The 14913-nt window shown below is 37.2% G+C and overlaps 1 pseudogene; it reads left to right on the top strand.

Annotated features, from left to right (window-relative positions):
- Nucleotides 1–14913, top strand: part of LOC126419665 (protein HIRA-like) — a 294055-nt pseudogene that overhangs the window by 194665 nt on the left and 84477 nt on the right.

Below are 14913 nucleotides of genomic sequence, written 5' to 3'. Positions count from 1 at the left end.
ACTTCTGCTAGCAGTTGTCTATTTACCTACTTGATCCTCTGCTGCTTTCACTATTTCATCTCTCAAAGCTATCCATTCTTGTTCTATTCTATTCTATTCCTTTCCCCCCATCTTGTCAGTCATTCTCTAATGCTTCCTCTGAAACTCTTTACAATCTCAGGTTCTTTCAGAGTATTCGTATCTTTTTGCAGTTTCTTCAGTTTTAAACTACAGTTCATCACCAATAAATTGTGCCCAGGGGCCACATCTGCCCCCCAAAATGTCTTACAATTTAAAACCTTGTTCCTCCATCTTTCTGTGTCATCTGGCCATTTTCAGAAACTTATCAATACTCATCCATAAACTTTCAGGTGCTAATCTTGTACTCAAATGAAGAAGCTTGTTCAAGATCTTCCAAAATTCAGGTACAGTCTGAGCCCTCAAATATGTTTGTCCAAGCAACAAGTGCGACATAGGCATCTCAACTCTGCCATGTTTGGCTATAGATGAATTTTTGAAATGAACATGTGCTTCAGAGGGAACAATTGACAAGAATGGGGAAAGAAATATAGTAGAAGAAGAATGGGTATCTTTGAGGAATGAAATAGTAAAGGCAGCAGAGAATCAAGTAGGTAAAAAGACGAGGGCTAGTAGAAATCCTTGGGTAACAGAAGACATAGTGAATTTACTTGATGAAAGGAGAAAATACAAAAATGCAGTAAGTGAAGCAGGCAAAAAGGAATACAAACGTCTCAAAAATGAGATCGACAGGAAGTGCAAAATGGCTAAGCAGGGATGGCTAGTGGACAAATGTAAGGATGTAGAGGCTTATCTTAAGAGGGGTAAGATAGATACTGCCTACAGGAAAATTAAAGAGACCTTTGGAGAAAAGAGAAACACTTGTATGAATATCAAGAGCTCAGATGGAAACCCAGTTCTAAGCAAAGAAGGGAAAGCAGAAAGGTGGAAGGAGTATATAAAGGGTCTATACAGGGGTGATGTTCTTGAGGACAATATTATGGAAATGGAAGAGGAGGTAGATGAAGATGAAATGGGAGATATGATACTGCGTGAAGAGTTTGACAGAGCACTGAAAGACCTAAGTCGAAACAAGGCCCCGGGAGTAGACAACATTCCATTAGAACTACTGACAGCCTTGGGAGAGCCAGGCCTAACAAAACTCTAACATCTGGTGAGTAAGATGTATGAGACAGGTGAAATTCCCTCAGACTTCAAGAAGAATGTAGTAATTCCAATCCCAAAGAAAGCAGGTGTTGACAGATGTGAAAATTACCGAACTATCAGTTTAATAAGCCACAGCTGCAAAATACTAATGTGAATTCTTTACAGACGAATGGAAAAACTGGTAGAAGCTGGCCTCAGGGAAGATCAGTTTGGATTCCGTAGAAAAGTTGGAACACGTGAGGCAATACTGACCCTACGACTTATCTTAGAAGCTAGATTAAGGAAAGGCAAACCTACGTTTCTAGCATTTGTAGACTTAGAGAAAGTTTTTGACGATGTTGACTGGAATACTCTCTTTCAAATTCTGAAGGTGGCAGGGGTAAAATACAGGGAGCGAAAGGCTATTTACAATTTGTACAAAAACCAGATGGCAATTGTAAGGGTCTAGGGACATGAAAGGGAAGCAGTCATTGGGAAGGGAGTGAGACACGGTTGTAGCCTTTTCCCGATGTTATTCAATCTGTATATTGAGCAAGCAGTAAAGGAAACAAAAGAAAAATTCGGAGTAGGTATTAAAATCCATGGAGAAGAAATAAAAACTTTGAGGTTCACCGATGACATTGTAATTCTGTCAGAGACAGCAAAGAACCTGGACAAGCAGTTGAACGGAATGGACAGTGTCTTGAAAGGAGAATATAAGATGAATATCAACAAAAGCAAAACGAGGATAATGGAATGTAGTCAAATTAAGTCGGGTGATGCTGAGGGAATTAGATTAGGAAATGAGACACTTAAAGTAGTAAAGGAGTTTTGATTTTTGGGGAGCAAAATAACTGATGACGGTCGAAGCAGAGAGGATATAAAATGTAGACTGGCAATGGCAAGGAAAGCGTTTCTGAAGAAGAGAAATTTCGTAACATGGAGTATAGATTTAAGTGTCAGGAAGTTGTTTCTGAAAGTATTTGTATGGAGTGTAGCCATGTATGGAAGTGAAACATGGTCAATAAATAGTCTGTACAAGACGAGATTAGAAATGTGGTGCTACAGAAGAATGCTGAAGATTAGATGGGTAGTTCACATAACTAATGAGGAGGTATTGGATAGAATTGGGGATTAGAGAGTTTGTGGCACAACTTGACTAGAAGAAGGGATCGGTTGGTAGGACATGTTCTGAGGCATCAAGGGATCACCAATTTGGTACTGGAGGGCAGCGTGGAGGGTAAAAATCGTAGAGGGAGACAAAGAGATGAATACACTAAGCAGATTCAGAAGGATGTAGGCTGCAGTAGGTACTGGGAGATGAAGAAACTTGCACAGGATAGAGTAGCATGGAGAGCTGCATCAAACCAGTCTCAGGACTGAAGACCACAACACAACAACAGCAACACATGTGCTTCAGCCTTTCCCACACTACAAATTTTTTGAATGAATTGCTAACAAACTGGACACCATTTTAACAAGAGCCTGTGTGGCCTCAGTTGTAATTAGGGATTTTTTATCAGGTAAAATACTACATACAGTACTGAGACCAACAGTCCATCAACACTAGAATATACTCTGTCGAGGAGTTCCTTGAAAAATTAAGCTGATTCTTGTTTTATTGTTGACTTCGTTTACTTAAACTTATGGAATGACTTTTTTCGGTTTCATAAACATTTTATTTTTATCTGTTATTACTTTTATGTTGTAATTTCATGTAGAGACATGTTCCATGATCTTGGAGATTTGCTCCCATGGAACTTGATGTGTAAATAATAAATAATAAATAAATGAATTATCTCTTCCCCTTAGATTTAATCTGAAAATATCAAATGTGGCTAAACCATTAATGCTTTGTAGGATTATAGGACATGTCCTGTAGTGTGTGACCCTGACATAGTTCTCATTGTAGTTTCAACTCATTTATTCAGATTTTTAAAATAATTAAATTTTAATGTATTCACTAATTTATATGAAATGACTATGTCTTTAATGCAGATACCAAATCAAGGGTACTCTGCAGGTACTCAAATCCACCAATGTCTGTTATCTGTGGTAATTTTCTTGGATCCAATTGTCAAATCAGGTGTGTTAATAGAAGACTCAAGACTTTGGAAATTTTTGTTTGACAAAATAAGTCACTTCCACATCCAAATTAATCAGTGCAACTCCAGAAACAATTTCTCATTAGCAACCCATCAGTTTCAGTTAGTATGTTCTGGGTATCTGAAAACTTTTCCTGGACTTTAGAAAATTCTTAGTGTGTCTTTAATTATCTCTTGCCTGTGAGAGTAAGTGTAAAGTATTGTTTTGAAGTTCATCGAGACCCCAATATGACTGCATCTTCTTGATTCAGAATACAATTAGATTATTTTTCATTCCACAGAACCATTGTGAAGAGATCCTCAAGGATACTGACCATGTCATAAAACAAGAAATAGGCTTATTAAAAGGAAATTAAACTATTGGACAGTGTCCTTCATCACATTTAGAAAAATTCACACACACATTTATACATCAACAACTCAGACATTTGGACTACATTGTCTCTGAGAAAACAAATTTACAACCAATGACTGTATGACATAAGAAAACTTTCCCTGGGAGGCCAAATTGAACATTTGCATATATTCACAATTTATTCAAGACTTACTATCTTTGTCAGAATTCAGTGTTGCTTATTACAGTTATTACTGTGAAAATAAACTTTTTCACACACAATTTATTTTCAGTTTGTCACTTCATTCCATTTTGTCTCTCTGTTTCACCAGTAAATCTTGGGACGTCCATAGTTGATACTAATAAAGAAAACTCAAGCAGGGATTAATATCTAAGTGTGACTCCGAGTGATGTTACAATATAAATGCTATGATAATGCTGTCTACACTTTTGCCACTATACTAGTACTGTCACTCTTGTCATTCACCACAACTTCAATATACCGTATTTACTCGAATCTAAGCCGCACCTGAAAAATGAAACTCGAAATGAAAATTTCACGAATCTAAGCCACACCTGAAATTTGAGGCTCGATATTCAAGGGGAGAGAAAAGTTTTAGACTGCACCTCCAAATCGAATCAAAGTTCGTCCGTTTTAACATGAGACACAATTTCAGTTGAATGGGTGAAGATACAGCTACAGTAGTTTGGTTCGAGTCGTAAGCTTAACAGTTAAGCTTTATCAAGTAGTCATTGTTATGTGTCAGGCGTTTCGCCCGTATTTATAAGGGTACCCTTCCTTTTTCATGTGCTCCATCTGGTTTGAATCGATTGCTTATTTTGCTCTGATCTGACAAGTGCCGTTCTCTTTGCTATAGGTGTTTACGTCACTCTAAGCTGAAAATGCATTATTGTACTGTGTCATGCATTGTTTGTCGCAGTCTGATAATGAGTGTTTATGACCTGTCGCCGCTCGCGGCATGACTCACTTTTATGTGCGCTACCGTGGCCTACAATAAAAAAAAGAGAGGAATTGTCTCATAAGGGAAACAATGGCAAGAGACTACTATTTGTTGTTACTTACGCTGCCACTTTCTTTGATAATGATCAACAAGAACCAAATAATAGACTGCGTATGATAGAAGATGTTCTGAACAAGAGTTTAGCGAAAATTTTTCTCCATTTGAAAATCTTTTCAGACGCCTCTTTAGTACATTACATTCTGCACAGCAATTAGAGTCATCTTAGATTTAAAAATCTAGTCAGTTGCCAAGCTTCATTTCTGACTCTATCACTGTTCAGCATAAGAATAATACAAATATAAACATGACATGATATGTATATCCTTCCGCGTTTGCCATTGTCTCACTCCAGTTTCATAGTTTATTAGGCGTACAGGATTTAAATGAGATAGCAGCAAACAGAAAGAATACATGGCATAATGTTTACATTCTTCTACCTTTTCTTTTACTTTATTTACTGACACAGAGGTTTTGGTTCCAGTGTTTATATTTGTGCCTGCAAAGCATGCCTGTGTAGCACTACATATATTCGACGACAGAAGTTAGTTGTGGCGAAACCTACCAAAATTTTTTAGAACTTCCGCTTACTTTGCACTCGATTCTAAGCTGCAGGCGGTTTTTTGGATTACAAAAACTGGAAAAAAAGTGCGGCTTAGATTCGAGTAAGTACAGTAAATGTACCCTAAGTCCTGTTTCTCCTGTAACTAAATGAGCCTATGGTCACCCAGGTTGGCTAGTCATATTGTAGTCATGCCGTGAGATGTCCAATATCAGAGGAGCAAGGGCATGGGAAAAGGTAAGTCCAATGTGTGCACATGCAACACAAGTAGTCCAAGTTCTAGTAGCAAACATCTGCCATCTTATTGTTAGTAAGATGAGTGGTCCAATGTTGGCAGCTAAAGCTGCGGTGTTGGCACCAGGTGATATTCCCACAAGCTGCTGCAACTTCTCCTGGCACAAGGATAGTATGACTCATTCCTGAATGCTGATGTTGTTCCATGTATCACCCTTCTGCACCAGAAAATGTCAGTTCACATTTGTAGGCACAATTAAAGCTGCTCCTTTCTGCTTTTGATAAATTGGTTAGCTGTGTATGGTCTCCTTGAGCAACCAGCAACATCAATCCCTTCTTTTGACTTTCTTTTCTAATTTATTGATTTGTCAACCTTCAAATATTTGATGTGGCTTCAAATTTGTGTGTTGCTCACAGTATTTCAGCTTAACATTTTCTTCACATGCTGTTGTACTCTCTGACAGACCTAGTGTGCAAAATTCTCATTAAATGCTAATTTATTCTTCTTTCAGTTAATTTAATGTCTTCATTTTTATTTATTTAATTCACAGTCACTGCTTATTTCAGCCTCTTCACAGGCCTGACAGCTACACTCACCAAAATGAGATGTTAGATTTCATGATATAAAGTTGATCTTGTCTTCTTGGTTTGGACATTGGACATTCAAAATGGTTGCTATTATTTGCATGTAGATAACACCATCATTGTTTTAAAAAAAAGTAATTAGTTGTGTGCTTAGTATAATAATCTGTTGTATTGACTCAAACCATGTACATCACTCTCCTTTCATTAGATCAGTTCAAGTTTTCCTCTCTGTGTATAAGTTATTATCCTTAGGAAAATATGATGATGACTCAGTTTTACCCAAAATTGTATGTTAGTTCATTATAATGTAATTCTGACATTTAACATGCGACCATTGACAATTGTCATGTATGTCTCACCCTAATGTGTGACGTGTTTGTGTGAAACAATCTATTCTAAACACACAAGTATATGATTGCATTTCACAACAACAACATGTAATGTGATAAGTAAATAGATCCATTAACATCTTTTATTAAATTTTGCTCTAGAACATGCCTTGGTCATCAATCATTGGTAGGAAAATTTGTGAGAAATGCACTGATGACTTGTCTCACTACAAAATACAAAATTATGCACATAATGAGAAAAGGCACTTAGTCCAAAATGATGGGTTTGTGGTGAATGACCATAAAAGTTTAATTGTGTCTGAGAAATCTGATCTTGCTTTATTTGACAGTAGGGCATTTTTATTGCTGTCTACATTTGTTTAGCCACATTTTAATGAATTCTTTATAACTATAAATTTTAATTCTGTTATTTGCTTGTTACAAAGTAGAGCACCACTGTTGCTTAATATAACGCAGTACTACTCTTGTCTCTGGATCATAGTAATTATTAAATACAAAATGACACTATAGCATAAAAATTATCATGTTGCTAATGGACTCTGAAATGTTATATAATAGTATAAAGTACAACATTGATGAAATAACTGTTTACAGACACAAATGACTTGATCTTTTTCCTCTGACAATATTTTGTACAAAACAGACAGAGTCTTTCACATTCACTTTGTAAGGCTTAGTGAGGGCTTGAACTAAAGCAAAGAATGCATATTCCCTGTAGTTAGTAACAAAGAATTTGGACTTTTAATCCTACATAATTCAGTTTTTGCATTTCACTTATGGCTGTTTCCAAGTAAACCCCTGATATAAAGACATACAATGTGTTAGATCACAAACTAATTAAATCAGCAGTATGTGAGGTTGATTTCAGTGTCATAGATAAATTGCATAACAGATATATTGTGTTTCTATTTTACAGGAAACTGGAGCTGCAGAAAGTAGAACGCAGTGCACCAGTTGCAGCAAAGAGATGGCTGGATAGGGAGCCATTGGGAGGGAAGGGGAAGCGGATGCGTCTGTTACCACCAGCTGATAGCAAACCAGCACCACAACCAGTGCCACCTCCTGCCCCTGCAGCCTCTGAGCATCCGGCTCTTTCTCTGCCTGTTCTTCGGCTATCAAAGTCGGCATCTGTACCAGTGAGTTGTTCACTGATTTAAAAATAGTTCTAAGTTGTAAATGAAGATATTGATTAAAGAATTCTCATCATTATTAGTAAAATTCCATCCTGAAACACCAAGATCAAATGAGACTTCATCTATGTACAAATTTAGTTAACTTTTAATTCTTTAAGTGATCTAACAATTCAGAAACTATAGGCAACAGGAAAAATATTGTCTAATTCCTATGCAAAACCTGGACGTGTCTTTCTTCTTTGTATTGGGGCATGTAGAAACTGAGGGCAGAAGCAAATTCTATAAAATGTTTCCAGTGAACTGTGCATGTAAAATTTTTATAAAATTTAGACTTTTGACAATATTCATCAGTATCTTCAGTAGAAAGCAACTGATACCAAATAGTTGCTTTTCTCTTGAAGACAGTTGTAGATAATGTTGAAAACTTGGACCTTTATACAGGTTAAATGCAATAAAATCACCAAGGATATTGTATACATCAAATCTGCCCTGGAAAAAATTGTGATTACTTTAAGCGATTTGATATATCAGCAAGGGATTGCATTTGGCACCACAATGTGACACAGTATGCTGCCCTATAGCATGTTATTATTAGAGCGATGTTAAGGGGCTATTTACAGTAAAATGTTATTGTCTTAAAAAATTGAACTGAACACAATAACTCCATCTGTCAGGGTGTATATGACCCGGGACAACCGGGAGATCCGGGAAAAACCCGGGAATTTTTCATTGTTCTTGTTCTCAGTTAAATTTTCGTAATTTTGACTGGTAAGAACTGATACTCTAACGAAGGATATTACTGTATCCCACTACTGCAGAATAATACTGCAGCAATAAAACATGAACGAAGGAAAAAACGAAAATAAAACTTAAAACTGCAAAGGAAATGCGCCATATACAACAACAAAACACAGTGCTCATACAAGCATTTGCCAACAGGAAAATATGTCAAAGGCTTTAGGAAGACTATGCAATGCTTCATAACAACAAATTGCCTCTGATGAGTGTGACATCACAACTGTTTACATTAGATTCGTTTTAGCAGTTACAAGCAGGCTCATGCGTATGCACAGGTGAGTAGTAGCTTCTCCCACTTCTGGCTACAGAAATGTGGCTGTTGGCTGTGTAAGCAGTCGCAGCAAGCAGCTAGATGTTACCGGGAAAGATTTTAGTGGAGCGCCCAAGCTGCCAGATTCATGCATGCACAGCAGGCCCAGACCTGGGAGGGGGGCAAATTCATAATGTTGAGGAAAAAAAACATTTTTTGTTAGACAAAGCGCATAGCATCTAGCGCACGTTAGTCTATCAATTATTAATGTGACTTTGAAATGCATCCCTGTCGGTTTTTGAACATTTTCGAACACATTCTAAGCTGATTTCTGAATGAATCGTAAGTTGATTTGTGAATATGTGCATAGTGTTCATGATGTCTCTGTCAGAAACAAACTTTCATGAGTGGAGTAAGGCCGAATGGATGAATGCCAACCGCTGTATGATTGTGTGTTTGATTGGGTTTGCGAATGATGAGTGTTGTTATAATTACTAGCGAAATCCATAGATTCAGACTACTGGAGTGGAAATAAATGAATAACAGGTAAGATAGATTACGTACTAAAATGACTCTGAGCACTATGGGACTTAACATCTGAGGTCATCAGTCCCCTAGAACTTAGAAACACTTAAACCTAGCTAACCTAAGAACATCACATACACATCCAAGCCCGAGGCAGGATTCTAACCTGCGACTGTAGCGGTCACACGGTTCCAGACTGAAGTGCCTAGAACCCCTTGGCCACTGCGGTCGGTGATTACATATTACCTTCTCGGTGTATCCAAGAAAATGAAATTTTGACAGAAAATTTTTTGCCAGATCGCTATACTAGTAAGGGTCAGTTGTACAGTCCATGACTAGCAGCCACTTTGAGTACTATTCTGGAAGTAGCACAGAAAACGCGTTGTATGAACATGTAACAATGCCTAACCGGAGAATAATCGCGGGATAACAAAACTGGTGATTCTGGTAGAGTTAGTGAAGTTAACCGGCGAATAAGCTTTGACATTGACAGGAATAGTTACAGAATTAGCGATAACAAGACTCTTTGTTAGAACGAGGAAGGAGGAGAAATGGGGACAACACACAAACTATGGAACAATATGACGATTCTAAGTTTCTATAAAAATTTTGTACTACTACTTTTCGATCTCATGCTTGGGAACCTGGAGCGTATGAATGAAGTGTGAAACTATTTCCTAAAGTAAACCTTTTGCTTGTAGTAGGCCTAATAGGCATTTGATATTGGTTCTTTGTGAATTATATTCTGTCGTTAAAAATGAATGTTTGTGCCAAAATAGTCTCGTTTATTTGGTGTGTGTTACAATTGTGGCAGTATGAGAAAGGCCTATTTTGTTTTATCTACCAGAGAGTGACAAAATATACATAATAAGATCGAGAAACACCACCATTCTTGTTCCCCTATTTTTATTAACATCTATTAGTATTAGACAACTACATTTCAATTTTTCATGTAGCAAAACGTTTGCAGAACTTTGATGAGGCAACAGATTCTTTCGCAGAAACGAAAGCGCACCATGTAAAGCTGTAGCAAGATTAGAGAGAAAAAGTTCTTGGAGCTAAGGATTGAAGAAATGTGTATTGTCTTGCTTGTTTCATGTCTTTAATGGTTTTATGTATCCTATATTTAATTTTATGTCATACAAAGCAGCAAGTTAGCTGATAGGGAATAAAGAATACAAATTTTCTGAAGAGTTTTTTTTCTAAGTAGAGGGACAGGATGTCAAACCGGCTGACTGTAAGCATGAGAGGCACCACAGGACATTTTAATTTCCACTGTCCAGAATATGGTTTGATGGTATCCATTACAAAATACACATTTCAATTACACAGAGCGAAATACCGCGACGTGCGATAGGGGAATGCTGTATGAAGAGGTGTGGTGCTGCGCTTTGGCACACTTAAGACCAAATAACATGTCTTACATTTCCTTGAACACATATGTTTTATGCATTAGAATCTTCAGAAAGATTTGCACAACAAAATGTATATATTTTTGAAAATTCAATTTTTTTCTAATTGATGTCCTGTCTGAAACGCTTGAGGGAGTGGCAGGGTATTGCCCCGGTTCGGAAATATCGTAGATCCAGGGGTGTTGCGCAGAGCAGTCTAAGTTATAGTGGGCAAGTGGGTAGTCTCCAAGTGACCCGTATTTACATTTAGTGATTTTGCTGTTTCCCCTTCATTTACTGCTCTCATGTGAAATGAAAACAAAATAGATTTCTGTGGCCAGGGGCTATCAAGTGAATTAAAATACATTCACATGATTACGGAAGGCTAAAATGTGTTGTTAGTTGCAGATTTTATTTTATTTCCACCTTTCTGACAGTCAAGCATTAATTGCCTTCCAGAACAATGAAGTTAATTTTGTCAGTTTGCTAAAGAAATTTTCTTTTATTAATCTTCTCCGCTGAGGCAGACAATATATTTGAAACGAAGTGTTTAATTCCACACACTGTTCGCTGCATTTCAAGTGCACGTTTTCAACTTCTAGCACGTATGGCATTATGCCATAATAAAGAACCAAACATGAGATAACATAGTACTGGCACTCCGGGTAATTTTACATCCCGAAAACTACATTGAAAAGCTTAATATCAGGTCGTGGCCTACTTCACTGGGATTTTGGATATATGAATGTGCACTTTAAATGTGCACATTTTAGTATGGGTCACAAAATTCCAATGCTGTTGGAGTATCCTCTGATGTCTTGTTTCTTTTATGACATAATGTAAGATCTTCTAAAGTTTTATACACATGAACATATGGGCTCCCGCAGAAACGAACCTATTTCTAGTAGGTCACGGGAAAATATTCCGATTGGTGGTTTGAAAAGCTTTGCTATCAAAGTAAATTTCCTTTTATGCCAATTTGAACTATGTGCGAGAATGTACGATGAATTTCTTAAATCAAAGAGGGTTTGACTCTCATTTAGAAATCAACTCTTTGATGGTGAGCTATTTAGATGAATTTCGAGCCCAGAAGATCAGACATTTATATCATTATTAAAAATTTTACTGACACATTTGAGTAATATATCTTACATTGTAATACACGCAGAAAAGACCAACATTATATGTGAAAGCTTAGCCTCTCTTGCAGCGTATTAATCTTATAGACCAATATTAAATGTGAAAGCTTTGCTTTTCGTGTAGCAACACTATGTATATTAATTTAAACCATTAGCTTTTTCTGTTTGTGTGTTCCCGCTTCTTAACAGTGATGCTGCTATTGGCTGACTACATCACATGTCCTCAGCTCTGAATACCCGCTGTCATCGGCTGGCGAGGTCACGTGACATGAGCTATGCCTGGCTTACAAAAGATCATCGCAATCTCGATTTCAATGCTTCAGAAAGTAACATGCGGTGTTTGGTGGTATTTGAATTTATATTTTCGTAATACATGTTGCTGCTCATCAAAGATCTTTCCAATATGTGTTTTTTCCCCTGTGTTTCATTTTCTAAAGCGCCGGGAAATTCTACGCCCACTTATAAAACCATAACCATTCAAAGGACTGATAAGTTATACAGTTCCGAGAGTTAACAGGGAAATAGTATGTTTTCACCTGGGAGAAAGTGTATTTTTAACTGGGAAATCCGGGAGATATCCGGAAATATTTTTTTCCTTGTCTGCGTATACACCCTGTCTGTGTTTTCCATTAGTTTCCTCAGTTTTTTCCAGTTTTACAGACAGCAAGGGGGCAAACAGAGTTCAAATTCGTATTCTGGGCATTGAGATTTGCATTTATCACAGTTTCCCTAAGTGAATGGTTATTGCTGGAATGACTTGTTTGGAAAGGATGTGGTAGTTTTGCTGCTTCACACTTACAGATTTTAGCCTTGACTTCCATTGCTAAGAGCCTTTGCATTAATGCAGTGTTAAAGTTCTAATCTGACCTTTTACATTTCTGCAAAATTTTCAATTTCGTGTGATAAAATGTTTTTTATTGACAAAAAAAGGCATGCTTTGCTTACTTGTCACCACTTTATTGGTGATGCACAAGAAAAATATAAACAAGGAAAAGAAAATGTATTGAAGTAATAATAACTGAATAGCACTGTTTTATTGAGTAAGTGATAAAGCTGGAAGACTGAGAAAAATGTGATTGATTATAAGAACTAAGGGTGGACAATTATTCACACACACTTCCAGTGTACCAGGTGTCTCTCTTAAACACTCTTTAGGCACATTTACTCTGGTTCATCAGCAGATATTTGCAATGTGTATCTTGTGTCAGCCCAAACTGCTCATCACATCTTTCACACAATTCCCAGCTTTGACGAAATGCATCGATTTATTTCCCGTTTCAAACAAAATGACTTTTAAATTGGAATTTTACATGCCCATTCAGTAGAGTATTACCAGATTAGTCTAGAGTGATATTTGTATCATTGATATGTGTTAAGGGGAACAGTGAAACATAAGGAATAACCGGTACTCCAGCAGTGACTGATAAGCAGCGTGTTTCTGCATGGCAATAGCATTCAGCGCAGACCATGGAGGTGCTGTCACTGCAGGAGTACCCATTATTCCTCATGTTTTGTTGTCTGCGTTAATACACATCTGTAAAACAAATATTGCATTAGACTAATTTCGGCCTGTCTGTTCAGTAGGCAAATATAATACCACCTAAAAAATAATTTTATTTGTAAGAGAAAACAGACATGCTTCCCATTGAAACTGGGTGTCACATGAAAGATGTGATGAACAGCATTTGGCTGTGCTGGCTCCAGATACACAATTCAAAAACAAAATTGTAAATATCTGCCAAAACACCAGAGAAAATGTGCTTGATGACTCTTAGGAGAGAGGCCCTGAGTAGCATTGCTTCAGATTGAAAAGAACGAGCTATGCATGAGAAAATCAGTCAGTACTGGTGAAATTTAGGTTCATTGTGATATATTTGTACTAAGCAACAGAACAAAGTTTTTGAGGATACCACACATTTCCTACACTTATCTGGAATACCATAGTATGGAACTGTAAACATAATTACCAAAGTTTTCCAGTTTTTGACTGTTGTTATCACTGAATGATAATTTTTACTTTCTGTACTTTTTTTTTCCTTTTTTTTTTTTTTTTTTTTTTTTGCCACATGATTAAACCAAGTAGATGAAATAGGTCCAAAACTACAAATTTTGAGATGTAGGTGGTCATCAATGCTAGCTCCAGAACTATGTATAAGTATGATAACCACAAGGAAGCCTCTAATCAGTTGCAAGTCATAAATTCTTGTACTGGTAGAAAGTGGGGAGACAATGTAGGTCAGGAAACACAGGTAATCAGTACTGGTGCTCACAACACTAGTCACAGATTCAGCTCAGGTAACAATTTTTTGCAAGAGTGTTTGCCCATTGGAACTGCGTGGGGGAAGTTTATCTACATACCTTCGAATGTGCTGTCTGAATCATTTTCTAGCAGGAACAAAATGAACAGTATCACCTGAGGCAAAGTTATCAACTTTTGGTTTAATAAATCGTATTCTGCCATTTTTTTTTTAATCTGTTCATGAAACTAACTAACAATACTACTGAGGCAACTAATTTAGTTAGTTTGGAATACCCAAGGAAAACAGAAAACAGTCAGTCTGTTCATGGAAAGAGTAGTCAACAAGCTACTTGTGTGCTCAACATGATGCTGACTTCAAACGGAGTCACAGTCTCTGGTGTAAATAGCTGGCAATACTAAAGTTAAATCCTTTCTGTAATGTTTGTTTTGTACAGAAAGAGAAGAAATTGTTTTCATGCAGAAAATGGCATCATGTTGACAGAACCATTGGATCAAAAGAATTGCGAAAACTTGTATAAGAAGCCCAACCACAAGATGTGTGGTGCACAAATTAGGTACTTGGCCATCGGGGTAAAATTGTCAGTAGTGAGTGACATCTTGAGTACTTGCTGTGTCCCATGTAAACTGGGCAAAGTCCTGCATTACTAAGCCAGCCTGCGATGAAATATACTTCTGTGTATGCTCCTAAAAATGGGACTCAACTAGAGATTTCAGATGGAAGTTACAGGGAGGGAGGCAGAGTATTCCTCAGCATCAACCACTAAATTAAGAATGAGATATAGTAACAGGACACATTTTTGTCCAGCCGTATTTCAGTTGTAAAGAAGGAAGATGGTACCTTGGATGAGGTTCTATGCCTGTGTCTATGTAACTGCTCCACAAGCTATCATCGGTGCATGGCAGAGGATACCCCATACCACTACTAATCATTCTTTTTCCTGTTCCACTTGCAAACAGAGTGAGGGAAAAACTGCTGTCTATATGCCTCTTTGTGAGCCCTGATATCTTGTATCTTTTCTTCGTGGTCCTTACTTGCAACGTATGCTAGCAGGAGTGTTTGACAGTCAGCTTCAGATGCTGGTTCT

Source organism: Schistocerca serialis, chromosome 9 (genome assembly GCF_023864345.2).
Source record: "Schistocerca serialis cubense isolate TAMUIC-IGC-003099 chromosome 9, iqSchSeri2.2, whole genome shotgun sequence".
Classification (NCBI taxonomy): Eukaryota; Metazoa; Arthropoda; class Insecta; order Orthoptera; family Acrididae; genus Schistocerca; species Schistocerca serialis.
Note: the sequence above shows the minus strand (reverse complement) of the source record. Positions and strands in the feature narration are given on the sequence as shown.